Source organism: Protopterus annectens, chromosome 3.part0 (assembly GCF_019279795.1).
Source record: "Protopterus annectens isolate FY-2018-M chromosome 3.part0, PAN1.0, whole genome shotgun sequence".
Taxonomy (NCBI): Eukaryota; Metazoa; Chordata; order Ceratodontiformes; family Protopteridae; genus Protopterus; species Protopterus annectens.
In genome coordinates, this window is record NC_056731.1 from 1,881,912,163 (window position 1) to 1,881,937,698 (window position 25,536).

General features: G+C 43.0%; 1 protein-coding gene across 2 annotated transcripts in view; it reads left to right on the top strand.

Annotated features, from left to right (window-relative positions):
• Positions 1-25,536, top strand: part of LOC122797152 — a 457,322-nt gene that overhangs the window by 28,192 nt on the left and 403,594 nt on the right. The gene's annotated exons all lie outside the window — the stretch shown is intronic.

Here is a 25,536-nt window from a genome sequence, read left to right on the forward strand (position 1 = left end):
AAGATTCCCACCTAGTTGTAGGCTGCGCATCTCTCACCCTAGACATAAAATGGGCCACAGGATTTTCGCCTAGTTGTAGACTGCTTGTCTCTCACCCTTGACAATGAATTGGCCATAGGATTTCGCCTAGCTGTAGGCTGCCTTTCTATCCCTCTTGACATTATGTATGGACCTCAAGATTCTCGCAGAATTGTAGGCTACATGTCTCTCACCCTTGACATACTGAATGGGCCACAGGATTTTCACCTAGGTATAGGCTGCTTGTCTCTCACCTTGATACAGTGACTGGGCCACAGGATTCTCACATAATTGTACGGTGCATCTCTCTCACCCTTGACATAATAAGAGGGAACACAGGAGTCTTGCCTTGTTGTAGGCTGCCTGTCTCTCACCTTTGACATAATGACCAAGGAGAAAAACAGTAATCAACGATAAATCTGGTTGTTTTAAGTTCAGTAAAAAAGCAAATCATAAAAAACACACAAGAACCACAAGATAACCCGATATTGTAAAATAAAATATAATGAAAATCTTCAAGCCCTTAAAAACGCAAGTAAAACTTAAGACCTAGGGCTTCATCAGGCAGAAGTCAATGTTCACAAGAAGAAATATTGTGGACAAAGGCTTGATATCAGTAAAAATCCAAATGTCAAAATAAAACAAAATATCGAGCCGTACAGCACAGAACACAAATTTTATTAAAATAGAGAGTGAGTGCTTTTGCGATATTACACTGTTTCTTTGGACTACAGAAATGCCTAATGCACTCATATTTAAGCTACTACAACCCATCAAGTCAGCAGCTTACTCCAATTAACTTTCTTAAAGAGACATGTATACACCTTCTGTCAGACTGTCATAACACTCATACAAAAGTACTAAAAAACATATATAAACATAATATTTAAAAAAATGTATAAAATATAAATATCAACAGTAAGTTTTAATGTGGTAATTTGCATACATGTGAAAAAGGCTTCAAAGTCACAGCATCATTAATACCAGACGGTCTATACACTTGAAAATGAATAATCCATTTCTGTTCTGCTGCCTCAGTTTTATTTTTAAGGTCACCACCCCTGATGCTTTCTTATAAAATCTCTAAGACAAAAAATTTAAATGTATATCGCAGACTCTCGGCCATCACATGTTTCGCTAGAGCATTACTCTCTTTGGAATTCCTTATGTCCCTTAAATGTTCCGTAATACGCTCCCTCAGTGAACGATTAGTCTTCCCAATATAAAAGACTGGGCAGTAACTACAGTAACTTAAGTATATTACATTTCTCGTTTACAGTTGGCATAGAAGTTACATTCAGTAGACACTCCTGTACCTGTATGAGTATAGTTACAACCTGTGTGAATATATTTGTGTGCTCCACAACTTCTGCAAGGATAGGTGCCGTGCCTCTGTGAGTCAAGTATAGGCTTATGGCCTGAAGATTTATAGCACAGCTGTCTTTTAAGAGACATATTGTTCTTAAAAGAAATAGGGTCTATCACCTGCTATTCCCTTACGTTCATCAGAGGCCTGTAATGTATGCCAATTGTTCTTAATTCTCTGACAGTATTAACATCACTGGAAAATGTTAGTGGAACCCTGATCCTGTTACCAAATACGAAAGGAAGATCACTACAAGCAGCATAAATGTGCCCTGACAGACACTGTTGAACACAAGCATCTATCTCCTTCTCAGAATAACCTCTGGCCAAAAAAAATCAGCTTTTAAAGTTCCTAAGGCTGACATTAAGTGTTCATCATCATTATACAATTTCATCATCCTCAAGGTCTGTCCTCTAATAACATTTCTGGGCACTTGTGTAAGGTGCATACTGTTTTATGTAGGAGATTATTCATCCTACTAGGTTTCCTAAACAGGCCGGTTTTAATTGACCCTAAGTCAGACCTACTAATACTCACATCTAGATAGCATATCTCATCCTCTGAATGCTGACATTTTTATTGGAAATGGCCGCTTGAAGGAAAAAGGTGCTGGATTTACTAAGGAGGCTGTATTTACAGCTATAATTACTGCTTCTGATGTTGAAGCATGTGCCAATAGCTACACCAACTTGGCTTTGGCACATTGGGAAGTGGTGTATGTTTTGAATAACAATGGTCACTTGGGACAAATCATTTGGTATATCCGCTTTGTGGATGATATTTTTCTTTAATGGCGTGGTTCTAATGAACTTTTGAATGATTTTGTTAGATACTTGCATACTACTACTTCTTTTTTAAAGTTTACATGTTAGCATTCAGAGGATGAGATATGCTATCTAGATGTGAGTATTTGTAGGTTTGACTTAGGGTCACTTAAAACTGGCCTGTTTAGGAAACATAGTAGGAAGAATAATGTCCTACATAAAAACAGTATGCACCTGAGACATATGCCCAGAAGTGTTGTTAGAGGATAGACCTTGAGGATGATGAGATTATGTAATGATGATGAACACTTAATGTCGGCCTTAGGGACTTTAAAAGATGATTTTTTTTGGCCAGAGGTTATTCTGAGAAGGAGATAGATGCTTGTGTTCGACAGTGTCTGTCAGACAGAGAGACACTAAAGGTAAACCTTATTTTTCAGGTAACATTTATGCTGCTTGTAGTGATCTTCCTGCCTGTTTGGATAACAGGATCATGGTTTCAGTAACATTGTCCACTGATGTTAATACTTACTGTCAGATAATTAAGCATTGGCATATATTACAGACCTCTGATGAGCTTAAGGGAATTGTAGGTGATATACCCTATTTTTCTTTTAAGAACAATATGTCTCTTAAAAGACAGCTGTGCTATAAATCTTCAGGCCATAAGCCTATACTTGACTCACAGAGGCACGGCACCTATCCGTGCAGAAGTTGTGGAGCACACAAATATATTCACACCAGTTGTAACCATACTGAAACGGGTATAGGAGTGTCTATTGAATGTGCCTTCTATGCCGATTGTAATATACTTACGTTACTGTAGTTACTGCACAGTCTTCTATATTGGGAAGACTAATCGTTCACTGAGGGAGCATATTATGAAACAGTTAAGGGACATAAGGAATTCCAAAGAGAGTAATGCTCTAGCGAAACATGTGATGGCTGAGGGTCTGCAACATGCATTTAAATTTTTTGTCTTAGAGATTTTATTAGAAAGCATCAGGGGTGGTAACCTTAAAAATAAAACTGAGACAGCAGAGCAGAAATGGATTATTCACTTTAAAGCATATAGACCCCCTTGTATTAATGATGCTGTGACTTTGAAGCCTTTTTTACATGCACGCAAATTACCACATTGAAACTGACTGTTGATATTTATATTTTATACATTTTTTAAATATTATGTTTATGTATGTTTTTTAGTACTGTTGTATGAGTGTTATGACAGTCTGACAGAAGGTGTATACATGTCTCTTAAAGAGTGTTAATTGGAGTAAGCTGCTGACTTGATGGGCTGTAGTAGCTTAAATACGAGTGTGGCATTTCTGTAGTCTGAAGAAGTGGTGTAATATCGCAAAAGTGCTCACTCTCTATTTTAATAAAATTTGTGTCCATTGCTGTACGGCTCGATATTTTGTTTTATTTTGACATTTAGATGTCAATGTTAACTCACTTAGTGCTTCAATGACCAGCTTATTATGTGGGCATGACAAATAGGAAGCTCGGAGAAAGAATTGGAAATCACCTGTTCAACATTAAAAGATGCATCATTACTGGTGCACTAAGTACTGTGACATTGTTCACACTACTGAAATGGAGGAATTGTAATGAATTTTGAGGCCAAGAGCACACACATCACCCGGATTAAATGGGGTGGTGAATTTAAAAACCCATACTACGTGAGTTAAGCAAACAGGTGCATTGAGTCACATGACCTCATCACCTCCCTTTAAATTTAATAAGTGAGTTAAAATTGACATCTGCCTAATGAAGCCTTAGGGTGAAAGTTTTAGTTGTGTTTTTAAGGAGATGAAGATTTTATTTTGTTTTATTTTACTTTACAATAAAGGATTATGTCATGGTTCATGTGATTTTTATCATTTGCTTTTGACATAATAAATGGGTCCCAGAAGTTTCTCCTAGCTGTAGGCTGCCAGTCTCTCACCCTTGGCATAATGAATGGGTCACAGGATTCTCGCCTGCTTGTCTCTAACCCTTGACATAATGAATGGGCCACAGGATTCTTGCCTTGTTGTAGGCCACCTTTCTGTTACCCTTGACATAATGAATGGGCCACAGAATTCTCGCCTAATTGTAGGCTGCCCGTCTCTCACCCTTTATGTAATGAATGGGTCACAGAATTCTCTCCTAGCTGCAGGCTGCCTGTCTCTCACCCTTGCATAATGAATGGGCCACAAGATTCTTGCCTAATTGTCGGCTTGACATATTTAATGAGTAACAGGATTCTCTCCTAGCTATAACCTGCCTGTCTCTCACCCTTGACAAAATGAATGGATCTCAGGTTTCTTGCCTTGTTGTAGGTGGCCTGTGTCTCACCTTAGACATAATGAATGGGTCATAGGATTCTTTCTTGTTGTAGGCAGCCTGTCTCACACCCTTGACATAATGACTGGGTCATAGGATTCTTCCTTGTTGTAGGTGGCCTGTCTCACACCCTTGACATAATGAATGGAACATAGGATTCTTCCTTGTTGCAGGCGGCCTGTCTCACACCCTTGACATAATGAATGGATCATAAGATTCTTCCTTGTTGCAGGCGGCCTGTCTCACACACTTGACATCATGAATGGAACATAGGATTCTTCTTTGTTGCAGGTGGCCTGTCTCACACCCTTGACATAATGAATGGAACATAGGATTCTTCCTTGTTGCAGGTGGCCTGTCTCACACCCTTGACATAATGAATGGGTCATAGGATTCTTCCTTGTTGTAGGCAGCCTGTCTCTCACCCTTGACATAATGACTGAGTCATAGGATTCTTCGTTATTGTAGGTGGCCTGTCTCACACCCTTGACATAATGAATGGAACATAGGATTCTTCCTTGTTGCAGGCGGCCTGTTTCACACCTTTGACATAATGAATGGTACATAGGATTTTTCCTTGTTGCAGGCGGCCTGTCTCACACCCTTGACATAATGACTGGGTCATAGGATTCTTCCTTGTTGTAGGTGGCCTGTCTCACACCCTTGACATAATGAATGGAACATAGGATTCTTCCTTGTTGCTCACACCCTTGACATAATGAATGGAACATAGGATTCTTCCTTGTTGCAGGCGGCCTGTCTCACACCCTTGACATAATGAATGGAACATAGGATTCTTCCTTGTTGCAGGCGGCCTGTCTCACACCCTTGACATAATGAACGGGCCACTTGCATGTAGGAGAAGAGCTGTAATGTCTGCATATGTGTATTCAGTAGTAAAGAGGCTATATGAAATAAAACTGAGCTACATTACCTGTTGTTTGTTAGGTCATTATGTTTTATGGCTGTGGTTTATGTAATGTACATTACTGTAATTGCATCTCCCTAGTAAGCCTGAGGCTTGTAAGTGAAAGCCCTGGAATAATGAAAATAAATAACTGTGAAAATGCAGTCTAACAGGGAATATCAACCATCACTATTCTCATTTAAAGTGATATGGAGGTAGCAAATACCTCACCCCCTCAAACTAGTATATACCATCTGTAAGATCACTGTACTGCAGAGAAAAGGGAATACTTGGAGAGACATCTGTCTTGAACGTGGTATATCTAAGTCCACATTTTTGCTCATTCAGTCTCTAAACTTTACTCTACTCCAGGACTTGCACTAACATGTTTTACAAACTGTTACCATACCTTTTTATCTAAAATTGATAGCAAAACATTCTAATGTTTATATTTTATTGATCATTGTTGCTTAATATTGCGCCTTGTTTATGTTTAAAGCTTTTCTCATCTCGTGTGACAGTGCTTGCAGGCTGCTGTTTACTGTAGAGTGTTATATAAGTGCAACAAAATCTGGAGTTAGAATTTAATGTGAACAGTGTTGGTCAAAGTAAACATTAATGTTGAGTGTCTTGGGTATTTACTGGTTAACAAGTGAAGCATTTATGAAAGTTTGCCATACTTAGTTTAGTGTCGTTATTCAAAGCTAGCATGACAGATTGCATATTGTTTCATACCTGCTGATAAAGAATTAGATATGCAAGTCTTTTGCCTCAAAAAATTAGCAGGCACACAAGTGAGACTGGCAATTTTTATTGTTTTGTTTACCCAATTCTACTTTTCTGATATATATCCAATTTGTCAATATCCTTTTGTTAGCAATTGTTGAAAACCTCTTACTTTTCATACTGACTCTGAACATAGAACCTGTTCATTAATTATCTTTGATTTGGTTGATGTACTTTACAATTTGCAAAATTTGGAAACAGCACAGGATTATATACTGCTCTACCAGTTGGAAGCATTCGTGGGGATCTGAAAATATCTGTATGTCTAGTTCACATGCAGGAAGGTGGATGTTACTTATAAAGAGCAGCTGAACTCAAAACTGTCGGTACTGTATGTAATGTTTTTGTGATCCTGTTAATCAATGTGATACTTGAGGAATGGGGTATTGGGAGATTGTTGGATTTCATTTGTATAGTTCAGAGATTTGTGTTATGTAATTTTAAAGCAGTTGAACACATTAAGCTGAAAAAGATTTGCTTCGGTTTGAAATTGATATTAATAGCAGTACAGACTTGGGATACTTAAGGGAAGAATCTGTGAAGTGGATAAATTACAGCTGTATAGGCTAAAATGAATATTTTGGCAGTTTAACACAGGCATTCAAGTTTGTGGGCAGCTAATCAGCTGTTTAGGAACATAGGATTTACTTGGCAAGCAGTCACTGGAATCATAGGTTGCCAAGCTGTTAAACACCCTGTGACGACCATGCCCTGGCCCAGCAATCAAAGAGCCTCAATCATCACCACTAGCACCAGGGAGGTTGTCTCCTAGAAGAGGAATACACACAATAAAGTACAATTTCCCTTAAGTGCACACAGAGATCACAGTCAGTCTGGGGCTGGTTGCTACCTTGCACACCAGGTCCCTAATACGACTCCCCACTGGCACAGCTATAGGGTCCAGGTCTCAGCCTAACTGGGCAAGTTAAAACCTCCAGTACCCTTTCTGTCCAACCAGTGCTTCGTGTCCCTGCCAGGTAGTTGACACAGCACACACACACTTTGAGATAAGTATTTATACAACTTCACAGACACTCCTGGGAAAGGCTGACACAGATTCTCCAACTGTACCTCTCTACCCAGACTATACAGTAGTAATTACTGCCACTACGCAGTTAATAATATCAGCTGCTAAAAGGCTTTTAAAAGGGTGTCCAGTTATTACTGTGCAATATTAATATCCAATGGTAATGTGACTATTCGGTCTAAGGCTTCTTGGAAGGGCTTAGATAGTAAACTCTATGAATATATAATGTACTTTAAAGCATAATTTATCTGTACGTAAACCAGCCACAGGTAGAAGGTTTTAAAAATATTTAATAATAAATAATTGAAACACAAGACAACACTACTACACCACAGAGATATCCAAGAGTTCGCAGATCACACAGAAACTTAAAATAATACAGTAGGACAGGTCTGATTTCAAACAAAAATACCTGATTAATCTTTACTAGCTTTAACGGTTTCTACAAGAAATCACAGTGATAAAAACGTACATGTGAGCATAAGCAGAGTGGTGGTAAGTTGGATATCAAGATCAAAATGCTCTGTCTCTTGTGAGAAATAGTTTATAAAACATCATTAACAAACATGTCTCTGGGTCCTCCCCAGATTACATCATTTTTGAAACTTGCTCTGAGTTCCCAGGCTAATAGAAACTCCATTTACATTATTTAGCAAGCTAACACCTGCACAGGAGAATACAACAATAAAAGGCATTTCACATATACACTCTAGCAGAAACCAAAGCAATAAAGCACCATCCATATGTACACTCTAACAATTATTCCTTAAGTTAAGACAATAGGAAGAATGTGTTCAGCTAGCCACTCTGGCACCATTTTTTAAATAATTGTACTTTCAAAGACATTTGAAATGCTTGGCTTGGTTTTCCTTACAGCAGATGGCAATGTTGCAACAATCTTGAAGTTCACATTTTACAGTGTTTTTCTACATTTAAAAACACAAGCCTGTATTTTACATGTATTTATACAAATGATAAAATTCTATATCAAATTCTATTCGCCCATCTCTCCCCAATCGTCACCCCCCCCCCCCCGGGGAACTCAAGCAAGTTTTTCAAGTGCCCCTGAGAAACATCGCTTGAGAGTGTTAGGTCTATCTGGGTGTACCTCACCCCATTCCATGTCTTGAGAGCCCATCTGCATTGGCATTTATACTCCCACTCCAGTGCTGCACTGACATATATGCTTGCAACCCCGGTGCTGCACTGACATATATGCTTGCAACCCCAGACTCCATCTTAGAAACTTGGCATTTTGCTGACAGGCTCTGTTTAACCATGTTAGAGGGTTGTGAGCTGTCATCACAATGAATTTTTTTCCATACAGATAAGGCTGAAGTTTTTGTAGTGCCCACACTATGGCTAGTCATTCCTTTTCTACCACTGCATAGCATTCCTCCCTGGGTTGGAGCCTATGACTGAAATAAACCACTGGGTACTCTTCTTCCTCTGAAGAAATCTGGCTAAGTACAGCCTCCACCCCATAGTTTGAAGCATCCACCTGCAAAACAAATTATTTGCTGTAGCCTGGACTGGCTAACACAGGGGGTCCTCCCAAAGATTCCTTAAGCTTCTGAAATGCCTGCTCACATGCTGGGGTCCACACTACCTTATCTGGCCTGTTCTTCCTTGTCAGGTCTGTGAGGGGAGCAGCTATGGTACTATAACTGGGGATGAACTTTCTGTAGTACCCTGCTGTCCCCAAGAATGCCCTCACCTGCTTTTTTGTAACAGGTGCAGGCCATGCCTGAATGGCTTCCACTTTTTCAGGTTCTGGCCTTATCTTACCACTCCCCATTCTATATCCTAGGTAGGAGACCTCTGCCATACCCACCTGACATTTGCTCAGCTTAATGGTCAAGCCTGCCCTCTGTAGTCTGCCCAGCACCTCCCTGACATGCTGAAGGTGCTCTTGCCAGGAATGACTGTAGATAGCAATATCATCCATGTAAGCAAGGGCAAACCCTCCTGCTCCTGCTAAGATATGATCTACCAGCCTCTGGAAAGTCGCTGGGCCATTCTTCATCCCAAAGGGCATCTCTATGAACTCATACATGCCAAAAGGAGTCACAAAGGCTGACTGCTCTCTAGCACTGGGAGTCCAGGACACCTGCCAGTAACCCTTGGTAAGCTCAGTGGTTGTAAGATACTTACCCCCCACCCAGCTGCTGTAGGGCCTCATCTGTCCTAGGCATGGGATAAACATCTGCCTCTGTGTGACTATTTAATTTCCTGTAATCCACACACAACATGTTGCTGCCATCCATCATTGGCACCAACACCACTGGTGAGGCCCAGGGACTGTTGGACTTTTGAATCACCCCTAGTTCCAACATTTCTTGTACCTCTTAATTCAGAGTCTGTTTGACTCTCTCGGGCACCCTATAAGAGGCCTGCCTGATAGGCCTTTGGGGTCCTATATCCACCAGGTGCTGGACCAGTTGGGTGGTCACTGGATTCTTGGTGAACATGCCCCTAAACTCCTGCAACACTGCTCGGATTTCTCGAACCTGAGTAGGAGATAGATGCTGGCACATTGCTACCCCTTCCACCGAGGTGTCAGCCCGAGCCTCACTGAGGAGATAAGTCCCCAGATCTCCCACAGACTCCTCCTGCAATCCACTGCAAATGCTGAGCACAAGGGCTTCCCTATCATGGTAAGGTTTCATCATGTTAACGTGGTACAATTTGTGCCCCTGCCATCTGCCTAGCACTTCCACTATGTAGTTAACATCACTTACCTTTCTTACCACCTTGTATGGTTCCTCCCAAGCTGCCTACAACTTGTTGCGTCTGACAGGAATGAGAACCATCACCTGCTGCCCTACAGCATACTCTCTAGCTCGAGCATTCCTGACATACCACACCTTTTTCTGTTGTTGGGCTTCTTCCAGGTTCTCCTGGGCCAGGCCCATGAGTTCCCTGAGCTTTGTCCTGAGGTTCAGGACATATGCCACAACAAGACTCCTTGTGAGACTCACACTTACCTTGAATTAAATCTAGAGGTCCCCTCACCCTTTGCCCATACAGCAACTCAAAGGGTGAAAAACCTGTGGATTACTGGGGAACCTCTCTGTAAGCAAACAACAGATGGGGAAAATATTTGTCCCACTCCCTCTTAAACTGATCTGCAAATGCCAGTAGCATGGACTTGATTGTAGAGTTTAACCTCTCAACAAGACCATTAGTCTGGGGATGGTAGGGGGTGGTCTTCATGTGCTTCACCCCACAAAACTTCCACAGACAAGCCAGCAGGTCTGACATAAAATTGGCACCTTTGTCAGACATTATTTCCTTTGGGAAAACCTACCCTGCTGAAAATCTCTAGCAAAGGATTTGCCACCTTCTTTGCCTCAATGGAGGACAACACCACTGCCTCAGGGTATAGTGTAGCATAATCTACAATCACTAGGATATACTTTTTCCCTAGGGAACTTGGGGTACTCCGAGGACCCACAATATCCATAGCTACCCTCTGAAATGGCTCCTCAATCACAGGCAAAGGCATCAAAGGAGCTCTCACCTTGTCTCCTGCCTTGCCTACCTTTTGGCACTGCTCACAGGTCCTGCAGTACCCAGTTACATCTCTGGAAATTCCAGGCCAATAGACGTTTTGCATAATACTCCTCTTTGTACGTTTTATGCCCGTATGACCTGCAAAGGAAATATCATGGGCTATGGCTAGAAGCGCCAGATGGTAAGCTCTAGGCACTACCAACTGCTGTACTCTCTCACCTTCTAGCCCTCCCTCAGGGGTCCACTCTCTGTACAGTAACCCTTTGTTCCAGTATACAGATTTCCCCCTTCCCTTGAGAATCGGTGCCTCCCTAGCTACCTGTCTCAGGCCTTGCAATGTAGGGTCTGAGAGCTGAGCCTGTCTCAAGTCTCTCCTTGTAACCCTTCCCAGCTCCCCTTCCACAGGAAGTCTGGCATCCTCTGACAGCAGTGCCTCACTGTCAGCCTGGGTACTACTATGCACATCTTCCTTTGCAGATACCCTATCCCAGGGAACATCAGTACCCACAAGCAGCTGTGGCTCACATTCAGTCTCACTGCTACAGCGTAGCTCACTCCCTGAAGTAAACACCTCAGCAGTCCTGGCTGCAAGTATGCAGTCTATCTGGGTCTCCCCCAGGCTACCAGACCCACATGCTTGTCTCTTAGCCTCACTGCATGTAACTGCATAAGTACATAGTACTGCCGCATCCAAATCCTTCCCTCTCAGGACATCTGCAGGATGGTAGTTCCATACCCCTGTTGTATCAAGACAACCCAGTGTTAGCATTTTGTCTTTCCCACTTACTGGCTCCCTCACCTTTGGTTCCCCACCTTGCCTCCGTGGACATCTGTATGCCACATGGCCCCACTGGTTGCATTCAAAACATTTAACCCTAGCTCCTGGACATGTACCTGGACTAGTGCCTTCCCCTGTTACTGGCGGATTCCATTGGGGCAGTCTGTGCTGCCCACCATTGGGTTCCTTTAGTCCCATGAGCAGTACTGGGGGTCCATTTCCTGTGCAGGGCTGCCCTGCTTGCTAGGTATAGGTCTCCCTTCTTCCCCAACTCTTCTGAAGTAGCACATTGTCTATCAGCTAATCAGATACTCTTGTCCTCAGACAAAATGCTAAGGGCTTGTTCTCTTACCAAAATGTCTGCCAGCCCTTCAGAAGTGGTGACCTGACATCCACTCACCCAGCTATGAAAATAAGTGCTCAGTTCAACAACATATTCACATACATTTTCATCTGCCTTGCGTCTATGCTCATGAAACCTTTTCCTATACATTTCAGGTGTTAGCTTAAAAACTTTCTAATGAATGTCTTTTTATAGCAGTATAATCAAAACAGTCAGTGTCATGCATTTTTGCTAAACAAGTTGCAGCTTTACCATGGAGTAAGGGGGTCAGGAACCATACACAGAGCCCTTGGTCAACTTCATACTCTTTACATACCCGCTCAAACATATGAATGAAGCTATTAAAATTATCCCCTTCTTTAAACTGTGGAAGAAATTTACTGACCTTTTGTGCTTCTGGGGTCCAGTTACTCCCTTCTCCATTACCTCCATGACTCTGGCGAAGAGACAGCATTTCCCTCTCATGCTTCCTCTGCCGTTCATTTTCCTCAGCTTGTAGACTCCTCATTTCCTCGGCTGCTTCTAGTTCCATACTCCTGGCCTCCAACTCAAGTCTCTTTAGCTCCAGCTGGATTTTTAAGTCCACTGCAGAAAGGTTGAGCTGTCCATTCTCCCAGGATATTGTATCTCCACCCTCCAGGCTGCTGTTTTCTGATGTAGCTTTAACCAAGGCTGCAATCAGGTCTGCTTTAGTCAGGTTTCCATGCACCAAGTCCCCTAGCGTGGCACATCTCTGCCAGCTGGCTCCTTGTCAGCTTTCCATACTCCTCTGCTGACATGCTGCCTGCTCACCCTGACTAACACTAAGCTAACAAAAGAAATAAAACAATTGTGATCTAAACTCTGAGTATACACTGTGTGGCTGTTTTAGAGTACAAAACACTTTTAGAGATCATTGTACATAAGCTACAGGAATTCGCTCTACCCACACCACTACAAGCCAATTAGTATGTGAAGTAGATCCCATCACTGCCACCACTTGTGATGACCGTGTCCTTGCCCAGCAATCAAGGAGCCTCAATCCTCACCACTAACACCAGGGAGGGTGTCTCCTATAAGAGGAAAGGATAACTAATACACACAGCAAAGTACAATTTCCCTTAAGTGCACACAGAGATCACAGTCAGTCTGGGGCTGGTAGCTCCCTTACTCACCAGGTCCCCAATAAGACTCCCCACTGGCACAGCTATAGGGTCAAGGTCTCAGCCTAACTGGGCAAGCTAAAACCTCCAGTACCCACTCTGTCCTACCAGTGCTTCGTGTCCCTGCCAAGTGGCTGACACAACACACACACACTTTAAGATAAGTATTTATACAACTTCACAGACACTCCTGGGAAAGGCTGACACAGATTCTCCAACTGTGTCCCTTTATCCAGACTATATGGTAGTAATTACTGCCACCACCCAGTTAATAATATCAGCTACTAAAAGGCCCTTAAAAGGGTGCCCAATTATTACTGTGCAATGTTAATATCCAATGGTAATGTAACTATTCAGTCTAAGGCTTATTGGAAGGGCTTAGACAGTAAACTGTATAAATATATAATGTACTGTAAAGCATAATTTATCTCTACATAAACCAGCCACGTGTAGAAGGTTTTAAAAATATTTAATAATAAATAATTAAAACACAAGACAAAACTACTACACCACAGAGATATCTAAGAGTTCACAGATCACACAGAAACTTAAAATAATACAGTAGGACAGGTCTGATTTCAAAGATAAATACATGATTAATCTTTACTAGCTTTAACTGTTCCTACAAGAAATCACAGTGCTAAAAACGTACATGTGAGCATAAGCAGAGGGCTGGTAAGTTGGATATCAAGATCAAAGTGCTCTGTCTATTGTGAGAAATAGTTTATAAAACATCACTAACAAACATGTCTCTGGGTCTTCCCCAGATTACATCATTTTTGACACTTGCTCTGAGTTCCCAGGCTAATAGAAACTCCATTTACATTATTTAGCAATCTGACACCTGCACAAGAGAATACAACAATAAAAGGCATTTCACATATACACTCTAGCAGAAACCAAATCAGTAAAGCACCTTCCACGTGTACACTCTAACAATTATTCCTTAAGTTAAGACAATAGGAAGAATGTGTTCAGCTAGCCACTCTGTCACTATTTTTTAGATAATTGTACTTTCAAAGACATTTGAAATGCTTGGCTTGGTTTTCCTTACAGCAGATGGCAATGTTGCAACAATCATGAAGTTCACATTTTACAGTGTTTTTCTACATTTAAAAACACAAGCCTGTATTTTACATTTATTTATACAAATGATAGAATTCTATATCAAATTATATTTGTCTAGGCTGGCAGCCTTCTCCCATCTCTCCCCAATCGTCACACACCATTAAAGAAAAAAATAATAATGCTACTGATAGTGCATTCATCCTTTATCTAGGAGAGCCATGCAGGGCATCTCTGCGGTAAAGCTTGTTTTGGAGATGGCCATAGCCTTGTCATGCTTCTACAGGTGGGGAATGTGTTGGGTTAGGAACCCAGCATTCCAAACAGTTTGAATTTGTTATTGTAAGTTTGACATATTTTCATGTGGGCGTTTGTTGCTGATCCCTGCCCAGGTATCGGAAGCTAAACAGGACTGGTTCATTTATAGCATAGTAGGTTAGCGATATGTCACCACAAAGAAGTATATAAGCTACAGATGCAAGGGCAGTTAACTTAGAAATTCCTGCAACCTTTCAAGTTGAGCACTGTGCTGTGGTATGTGCAAAGCGGGGCATTATATTTAGTAGTAGCTCTATTAAAGAGGTACAGTTGTACAAAGCCATACTTAAATCTTCAAGGAATCTCCTTTGATATCACTGGGGGGCTCGACTGAAATATTTTTTAACTGCGGTGAAGGAATTGTGGTAAAATGAGGGGGAGTTATCCAATATGCACTACCAAGATTTCTTACAAAAGCATCTGTCTGTAGAGGAGTATCATGTGTATGATAAGAGGCAGAGAATGGCTTGCTTGCCAAACAAAAGCACACTCAATTTTTAGCGTTTTTTAGGCAATTTTCTGATACCAGTTTTGGATATAATCCAGCTCTTGGTGGGGCACTTTGGTATCTGTAGGGATAGAGCAATAGTACCCCCATTTGCAATGAACAGCAAAGATGCATAGCTGCACTTCCTGGGTGTTGGCTTGAATGTCTGAAAAATAGATGCTCTAGAGGGTAACTATAAGCACAGAACCTTGCGACCACTGCTAGTTACAGTTTTATGCTCTGAGGGAGGTACCTACAATTTCATAACTTGGGCTGTATCTCATAACCAATTTACATATGACAGATTGTATTAAATGATTTATATTGAGTTTTATTGATTTATCTGTGACACCAACATGGGGAATGTTATCAGAAATGTTGGCTAGATTGAGATAAGCAGCGTGCATTAAGAAACTGCTGTCCACTGTTTCAGTGACCTTTTCAAAGTAGCTTATCAGATTTAGGAAGTAGGATTTGCCCTACACACATTCAGGTTGGTGTGGGTGAAGAATAGCAATGCTGCCTGTGTCTGAACTTATAAATTCGGATGTGGTTCATTCCATGGCTTTACATACAAGGCCAACGAGGCTGAGTCTATAGTTACCATGGTCAGAAAAAATTGATTTTATGTAGGGCATGACTGTAGCAACTGTTTAGGTTTCTGTAAAAAAAACAGTGGCTACGTTAAGGTTTATAAGACTGAGAAAGGTTTCAGATAGTTCCTATTTAGCACAGAAGTGGTTTTGCCCTGCTATCTTATTAGATCCTATAAGGATATCGTTTTTAGCTCTGGACAGGGTTTCAAAGAGTTGCTGTGTAGTGGTTTTGGTGAAGGTAATGTAGCAGGGACAGTGGGAGGGACGATATGGGTTGATGGCGTAAAAGCAGAATTAAATTTGTCAGCCCGTATATCTGGTATGTAGTTTGGGTCAGAGTGAGTTGTTATTGTGGACCAATTGACTGAATTGTAAGGCATTGTTTTTCACTTTTGAAGTATGGCTGAAGAAGGGTTTTATAATTCCATTTGGTGTCTGCATCGAATTTAACTTCATACTTGGTTGTATTTCCTAATGGTGCTTTTAACAGCTTTGGTAGCCTGTTTAAGAGCATTCCTGAAGTGAGGGGGATTGGATTTTTTTAATAGATATTCAAGATATTACTCCATTTCAGTGTGTAGTCTTACCTATTGAGCTGGCTGGAGGCATACCAGTGTACTACAGATCTTAGCTTTAATTACCAACATATTAGTGTCTGACTTCCTAGCCTTCACAACCTTCATTCAACTGGCTGCCCTGCTGTAGTCTGTCTGTGTGGGTCTGGGGGAGGGATTACCCATAGTGCACAGTCAGAGACCATAATACAGAATTTGTTTGTGTCTGTCTACACCTGTCCTGCTGGCTGAGACATGTGTGGGTCTTATGGACACACATGTTGCTCTGCCTATTACCTGTACTGGGTTTTGTCACCCTGTGTAGTACTGGCTACTATGGTGACTCCAGTATGTGTTACAGATGTCATGGTGCCACTATGGGTGTCTGCTGCCTTAACATTTGGCCTCCCAATTCCCTTGCATGCTCACATCCATACCATAGCTACAGGTAACAACACATTCTACTCCATTTGGCACTTGGTAGGTTGATTGACTTACCTTGAGGGTGTGCCAGACGTGAGGATGGTGCTGGAGGGCTGCCTATGTTGGATGCACATAGTACACTCCCTATACATGGTTGGGCACAGGTAGTGTCATGTTTGGCATCCCTTTTACTTTCTGTGCGAGTCAGAGAGGGTGTCATTCCCTGGGTCCCTACTGTGTCAGTGCATATGCTATGAGTTGCCTTTTTGCCAAGCCCAGGTCATACTGGGCACGCCTCCTTCTCGGTCAGGCTCATGTTGTTCCTCCTCTGAGTCACTCTGTGCTTGTACAAGCCTTGGCATTGGTGGGGGGCTGTCTGGCCCTGCCCCATGCTGTTCCTACTGCAGCTGTTTCCGCAGGATCATATTGTGTAGCATAGCACATACCATAACAATTTGGGTGCATGTAGCTGGTGAATACTGCAAGGCTCCACTGGATGTGTCCAGACACCAGAACCGTGTCCTGAGCATCCCAAACACACACTCTATTATATGTCTGGCCTGTGCGTGTGCCTCATTATGGCATTGTGGTTCAGGTGTGTGTGCATTTCTGATGGCTGTCATCAGCCATGGCTCCAGTGGGTACCCAGCATACCCCACTAGGTGACCGTAAGGGATGTCCATATTGGCAAATCTGTGGTACAGCTGCGTCAGATGCCATATTTCAGAATCGTTGTAGCTTCCAGGGCAGCCAGCACACACATTCATTATAATGCCCTGGGCATCACATACGACCTGGCAGTTAATGGAGGGGATGCCCCTGCAGTTAATGTAGGCCCTACCCTGCTCACCGGGTGGTGCTTTGATGCATACGTGCGTGCAGTCTGTAGCACCCACTACCCCAGGGTAGTCTGCTATTTGGTGGAAGAGACACATATTACTGATCAACACCTCACTTGTGTTGAGGAAATATACGTGCTCACTGGCATGTGCTGACATGGCATCCAGGAACTGGTGGAATACTCTGGATGCTGATGCCTGTGAGATCCCTATGATATCCCCAGTTGTGCTTTGGGAGGTACCTGTGGCTAGTATACCTAGGCCTACACATACCTCGGTATCCACTGGGATGGGTTCCCCTCGGCCTGTTTGATGAGTCAGGTGTGGCCGGCACAGCTCAACAGTTTGCTGTAGGAGGTCTTTGTCCACCCTGTAGTGCTCCACTATCTCCACCTCATGTAGCCCCTGGTAGGATACCCTGAGTCTGTACACTCTTCTCTGTCTTCTCACTGTGGGTTGTTCGGTAGCATTCACATCCTCACCACCCTCAGCCTCTTGCACATGTTGATGTTCTTCGTGTTTCACTGTTGCAGTCATAACTGTAGGCTGTTCCTGCCGGCAGGCAGCCCGAGGTCGGCCAGAATTCCAAAGTCTGGGTCCGGCATCGGCTGTACCAGCAAATATCCTGACGTCAGAACGCAGAGGTATAAAGCCGTCAGCTGACACCATCTTCTCCAGTCTTTCTTGCCGTGCGGTGGAAAGCAGCTCGCAAGTCGTTGGTTGGCGCATTCAGGACAACGTGCTTTGATTGTTGTTGGTCCGAAGTTTTTACTTCTCTTCTCAAGCTAAGTACCCCGTTGGGGAATCTTTTTCTTGCAACTCAGATGTCAGAAAAAGTTAATAATTGTATATCGTGTGGAAAACAAATACCTCATAAAGATTTCCACTCTTACTGTCTACCTTGCTTAGGCCCTGACCACGACGTTTCTTGCTGTCGGTTCTTTGCCAGGTTTAATTCTCGCACTATCAAGCGTAGGTACGATTGGGCCTTGAATTATTTCGGTAGACGATTCAATTACAGGATGTCATCGGATACCTTACCGACAACCGGAATTCAAAAGAAACGCAATGACAAGAATAGGCCTCCGAGGTCCAAACAGGATACTTTGCAGCCGGAGCCAGCTTCGGGTTCGGCGGTCGTCAGTGAGGCGCTTTTGCAGCCCCTGTCGTCCGCCACTTCGGAACCGATGGCCGACACGGACTCCCATGGGGAGCCATCTAGGCCTAGTATTTTATCTGCTGCAAGACCTTCGGACGTCACTCCTTCAGATGGGTCCAGAACCGCTGTGCAGGTACCGGCTTCTGAGGGGGTTTTCAGGCCTTCTCATATCACTATTTCTACAAAGGCAAAGTCAAAGACTCCTGTTAAACCAAGGGTTTCTTCTCAAGCTGCTTCGGATACAGCTCCCAAGACCCTGAAACAATTACTACGGATGGCTGAGGATTTGCTTACAATGATTAGGGGTTCTCACCCTCCTCCTGAAAAAAGGCCTAGACAGGATATACCTTATGATTCCTCTGATCAGGCTTCTGTGTCTTCCTCTGACCAGGATTATTCTTTTCCTCCTTATGAGGATTCTGATGCAGAGGACTCTATTCCCTCTACTTCTCCCCCTGAAGATTTCTCTTTTGAGGAAACCTTACATGAGATGAGAGAGCATTTTCATTGGGAAGGTCAGGATTACTCTGCTTCCAAGAAGAGACTTAGGGAATTTCTCCTTCTCCCTCAACACAGGCCTTTGGCTATTCCTCCTGTACTTGATATTGTGGATGATGCTTTCTCTGAAGCTAACCTGAATCCTGATTCCTTGCCGCCTGCTCCTTCTAAGCCTGATAGATTTTACAGAGTACCTGATTCCCATCAATTCTTATTTAAGAACCATTCTGCAGATCCTGAAACTATTTCTCAGGGTTCTAAGGCTGCTAAGGCCGCTTCATCTAAAAATCCTATTCCCTCGAAAGGATTCTCGCCTTGGACAGGTGGGGCAAAAGGTTTATACTTCTGCTACTCTTTCTATTAGAGCTTTAAATTGCCAGTTTCACATGTTCAAGTATCAGCAATTTCTTTTGTCTGTTTTAAAGCAAAGGATTTCTACCTTTCCTGCATGTGCAGAGGACAAGGAATTACAGGATGTATTGCATGCAACTGAACAAGTTAGCAAACATAGTTTACATTGTGGTTTTGATGCCTTGGAAGCTTCTTGCAGGGCTGCAGCCTCTGGTACTGTTATCAGGATACATGCTTGGCTTCGTGAGCAGAATTTACCTGAGCAGGTTAAGGCTAAACTGTTAGATGCCCCTGTTCAGCATGATGTTTTATTTGGATCCAAGGCTGAGGAGGTTATTAAAAAGATGGAAGAAAAAGCAAAATCTATGCAGACTGTGAAAGATTTCTTACAGGTTCAGCCTCCTAGATTTTCTAGAAATTGGCCCTCCAAAAATTGGTCCTTTCCCACGTCTGACAGGCCTCAAAGAGGAAGATATAGATGCCCCAGAGGTCGAGCTCAGGCACAGGCCTCTTACAGGTCCAGACAATGGACTGTTTCATCACCTAGAAGGGGTGAAGACAAATCTCAATCACAAAGGAAGCAGATCCAATGACTCCCTCTGCTGGGCTACAGGTCCTCTTGGCCTGGAAGCCCCTCTCGGAGGAAAACTTTCTCTTTTCTACCAAAATTGGACTCAGATTACCCAGGACAAATGGGTTTTAGACGTGATTTTAAGAGGTTACAAATTCCACTTTCATACTCTGCCAAGGTCTATCGGTTGGCCAGACCTGCCAAAACATCAGTGGTCAGAGGCCTTAAATCAAGTGGACGCCTTATTGGCCATGAGAGCCATAGAGCCCTTCTCTGAAGCTAACCTGAATCCTGATTCCTTGCCGCCTGCTCCTTCTAAGCCTGATAGATTTTACAGAGTACCTGATTCCCATCAATTCTTATTTAAGAACCATTCTGCAGATCCTGAAACTATTTCTCAGGGTTCTAAGGCTGCTAAGGCCGCTTCATCTAAAAATCCTATTCCCTCCGAAAAGGATTCTCGTGCCTTGGACAGGTGGGGCAAAAAGGTTTATACTTCTGCTACTCTTTCTATTAGAGCTTTAAATTGCCAGTTTCACATGTTCAAGTATCAGCAATTTCTTTTGTCTGTTTTAAAGCAAAGGATTTCTACCTTTCCTGCATGTGCAGAGGACAAGGAATTACAGGATGTATTGCATGCAACTGAACAAGTTAGCAAACATAGTTTACATTGTGGTTTTGATGCCTTGGAAGCTTCTTGCAGGGCTGCAGCCTCTGGTACTGTTATCAGGATACATGCTTGGCTTCGTGAGCAGAATTTACCTGAGCAGGTTAAGGCTAAACTGTTAGATGCCCCTGTTCAGCATGATGTTTTATTTGGATCCAAGGCTGAGGAGGTTATTAAAAAGATGGAAGAAAAAGCAAAATCTATGCAGACTGTGAAAGATTTCTTACAGGTTCAGCCTCCTAGATTTTCTAGAAATTGGCCTCCAAAATTGGTCCTTTCCCACGTCTGACAGGCCTCAAAGAGGAAGATATAGATGCCCCAGGTCGAGCTCAGGCACAGGCCTCTTACAGGTCCAGACAATGGACTGTTTCATCACCTAGAAGGGTGAAGACAAATCTCAATCACAAAGGAAGCAGATCCAATGACTCCCTCTGCTGGGCTACAGGTCCTCTTGGCCTGGAAGCCCCTCTCGGAGGAAAACTTTCTTTTCTACAAAATTGGACTCAGATTACCCAGGACAAATGGGTTTTAGACGTGATTTTAAGAGGTTACAAATTCCACTTTCATACTCTGCCAAGGTCTATCGGTTGGCCAGACCTGCCAAAACATCAGTGGTCAGAGGCCTTAAATCAAGTGGACGCCTTATTGGCCATGAGAGCCATAGAGCCTGTTCCACTTTCAGAGATTGGAAAAGGTTTTTACTCAAGACTATTTCTGGTTCCAAGAAAGCAAAATTCATGGAGACCGATTCTGGACCTTTCGGTATTAAACACCTTCCTGGAAATTCCAAAATTCAAGATGCTTACTTTACAACAATTTCTTCCAATGCTCTCCCAGGATGCTTTGATGGTGACATTGGACTTGAAAGAAGACTACCTACACATTCCCATCAGGCAGGAACGCAGGAAATACCTCAGGTTCAAGGCAGGTTCGAGGCACTTTCAATTCTCTGTACTGCCCTTTGGTTTATCTACTGCACCCAGAGTCTTTACCAAGTGCCTGGCTCCAGTAGTAGCTTATTGCAGACTCCAAGGGATTCAAATCTACCCCTACCTGGACGACTGCCTGATTCAGGCGGACAGCAAAGACCTTTTACGTCAGCATCTGCATTTTGTTCAACGTCTTCTCCTTCTACTGGGATTTTCAGTGAACACAAAAAAGTCACATTTGATCCCCTCTCAGCAAATGATCTTTTTGGGAGCTCTTCTAGACACAAACTTGCAAAGGGCCTTCCTCACTCCAGAAAAACAATTGCAGCTGGCCTCAATTTTCAAAATCTTGGCTACTTTAACTCAGCTCACTGCAAGGAAATTCCCGCAGGCATTGGGCTACATGGCTTCTTGCATCCTGTTGATTCCAAATGCAAGGGTTCACATGAGAAAACTTCAATGGTACCTAAAGAGTGTATGGTCACAGCATTACCACAGTCTGGACACAATGATTCCACTGATTCCCTGCCTCCAGAAGGAGTTCCTTTGGTGGTCCAGGGCTTGTGCTTTAAACGAAGGGAATCCCTTCCGTCTGCCTCAACCTTCTCAGACCATAACCATGGACGCTTCGGATTACGCTTGGGGAGCTCATTTTCAAAATCTTTGCCAGCAGGGTTCTTGGACAAAGAAGCATCTAGCCTGGCACATCAACTTGAAGGAAATGTTGGCAGTTCAAAATGCTCTTCTAGCCTTCCAAAAACATCTAAATCCGGGGCCTCTTCTGATTCGTACAGACAATACCACAGTTATGTGGTACATAAGCAAGGGGGCTCTCATTCTTACCCCCTCTGCAGACTAGCCATGAATTTATGGGACACTGCTTTAAATCTGAATCTGCATCTTCAAGCTCAATTCATTCCAGGAAAACAGAATCTCTTAGCAGACAGTCTAAGCAGAAACCTTTTGGATCCTCACGAATGGATGCTGGACCCCAGCCTATTCAGAAAGATTACTGCAGTTTGGGGTTGTCCTCAGATAGATCTGTTTGCATCCCATCTCAATCATCAGCTGCCTCTCTTTTGCACCAGGTCCTTCCACAAAACAGCTTGGAAAGTGGATGCCCTGTCATTGAGCTGGAGGAACCTTTCGGGATGTGCCTCCCCTCCTCTTCCTCTTCTTCCTCGAGTATTACTGAAAATAAAGCAGGACAAGCCCAAGATAATCTTTCTGATAGCTCCAAATTGGCCTCGGCAGTTTTGGTATCCAACCTTAAAACACCTCTTCTTGGAACCTCCTTGGATTCTACCTCTGAACCCTTCTCTTCTGTCCCAGCATCAGGGTCAGATGCTACACCCTCAAATCAAGACCCTATGTCTGGCAGCTTGGCTCTTCAAGGGCCATTGATTCCTTCTGCTCTTCCCAAACAAGTTTTGGATGTTCTTTTAGAAGCTAGACGACCTAGCACTAGGAAATCTTATGCTTCTAAATGGAAAAGATTTTGTATTTGGATGCAGGACCGAGGTTCTAACCCTATTTTGCCTGATATTTCCTCTATTTTACTTTACCTCTCAGACCTTTTGCTTAAAGGCCTCTTTTTCATCCATCAAAATTCATGCTTCTGCTATCTCAGCTCATTTCAACACTGATCCTCCCATCTTTTCTCACCAATTGGTGAGACAATTTTGAGAGGGCTAAGAATTTAAGACCTCCCAGAACTCTTCCTGTTCCTGCTTGGGATCTTAATTATGTCTTGGAGAAACTTACTTTGCCTCCTTTTGAGCCTGCTGCGGCTTCAGATATCAAGTTCTTATCCTGGAAGACAGCTATTTTGTTAGCATTGACTTCTGCCAGAAGGGTTTCAGAGTTGCAAGCTCTCATGGCTGTGGAACCATATATTATTTTCCACCAAGACAGAGTTTCCTTGAGGACCAATCCTACATTTATGCCTAAGGTGATTTCAAAAGTGGCTCTAAATCAGACTATTCACCTTCCTACCTTCTTTCCTAATCCTCAAAATAAAGGGGAAAGGATTTTACATTCATTGGACGTACACAGACAGCTACGATTTTACCTGGACAAAACTAAAGGATTTCAGAAAATCTGATCAATTGCTTATCTCTTATGCCTCCAGTTCTCTAGCTCCAAATTGGCCTCGGCCAACAAACAAACTATTTCCAAATGGATTGCTCATGGAATAAGGTTTTGTTACTCTCACTATGGGAAACAGATTCCAGGTACTGTTAGAAGTCATTCTACTAGAGCAGCTGCCACTTCAGCAGCTTTTCTCAGAGGAGTTCCTACCAAAGATATTTTGGAAGCTGCCACTTGGAGTTCAGTGCATACTTTTTCCAAGCACTATAATCTCCCTCTGTATTCTAAGTCTAGGGCAGGCTTTGCCTCTGCTGTTTTGCAGGGTCTTATTGCTGCCCCTATTTCTGCATAACCTCCTCCCTCTTTCACTGATTTGGGATTCCACCCTACAGTTATGACTGCAACAGTGAAACACGAAGAACATAGTACAGTTGTGTACACCTACCATAAATGTAGATGTTCAAGTGTCTTCACTGTTGCAGTTGGTGTTTCCCTCCCACCTATCCCCTCTTATTCTTGTTTGGTCCCTCTTCCACTTCTTTTGTGGTGTATTTGTGTTCCCTTTTTGGACACCTTTTACTGGGGGTTTCTGACATCTGGGGCAAGAAAGGCTGGAGAAGATGGAGTCGGCTGACGGCTTTATACCTCTGCGTTCTGACGTCAGGGTATTTGCTGGTACAGCCGACGCCGGACCCAGACTTTGGAATTCTGGCCGACCTCGGGCTGCCTGCCGGCAGGAACACCCTACAGTTATGACTGCAACAGTGAAGACACTCGAACATCTACATTTATGGTAGGTGTACACAACTGTACTTTCTATGTTGCCTGCTGCAGCCCTTTTCATTTTGTAGGTTTGTTTGATAAAATTTCCCCTCTTGTATACTCCGGTGGTGTAGAGTGTGGAAAAACCAAAGAGGAAGGTGTTGCTTAGTTTATAGTAGTGTTCTGGGCTGGGCTGGTCTGCTGCCTCTGTAATTGGCTCGTCCTGATACATTTCACCTGTCAGCTCAGCTAGTTCTCCTTGATTACTTTCCTACTGCGGTTACCCCTTTTGATTGCCCTAGTCAGGTTTAGACAAACCTATAACAAATGCTCACAAATTCTAGGCGAGAGGCTCTATTCCAGCCCTAGTCGTAAAAAAAATGGGAGGAGGCAGGTCACCGATCCCTCTTGGCTTTCAGTGTTACATTCTGCCCCAAAGTATCAGAAAAACATCTGAAGTATTTTTTATACTCACCAGAACACCATTGGAGAAACCAAAAATTTTTCTTTACAGGGATAGATTCCAACCTTTTTTTTTTTTTTTTCTATAACATAGCCGTGCTAAGCTTGGAGCAATCCTGAGCCACAGGGCTCCAAGCCACTTACAGTATGCCTGACACCCCCCCCCATGATGACACACCCCCCATGATTTCACCTATATCCAAGTCTTGCACCCGGCTATCTATACTCTTACACTGCTTGGGACCTGCCTCTCACCCTAGGAAAAACTGGGATTCACTATCCTTCACCTCATTCGCATAGGATTGCCTGCTAATGCATAGTTACATGTCCCATACCGAGCCTCCCCTAAACTAACCGCTGCTTACCGTCGCACAAATCTGCACACACCCGCTCACAACAGCTTAAATGTGCCTTACTCATTCCGTATCCAGCGGCCCTTGTTCTGCCCAGCAGCAATATAACCGGCCTCTGCAAGGCTCAAAACCAGGACCCTGCACACCACAGCTGATGTGCTTTACCACTAAGCCATGGCAGATATACAGACATTGGTTGTTATCACGAACATATCATCCAGCACAGTCATGTATACACACAAACATAGATTTACATTATATATCCCAAGAACAAACCTCATGACACCAAAGCATTAGAAAAGAATGAAAAGGTAAACACCTGCAGCTCCTGTATTATGTACTGATGTTTATCCCAGGGCATGTGTGTTTTCTGTCCGACACATGGGCTCAGACTCTATTCTGGGTAATATTAGGGTTGCTGACTTTACTCACCAGG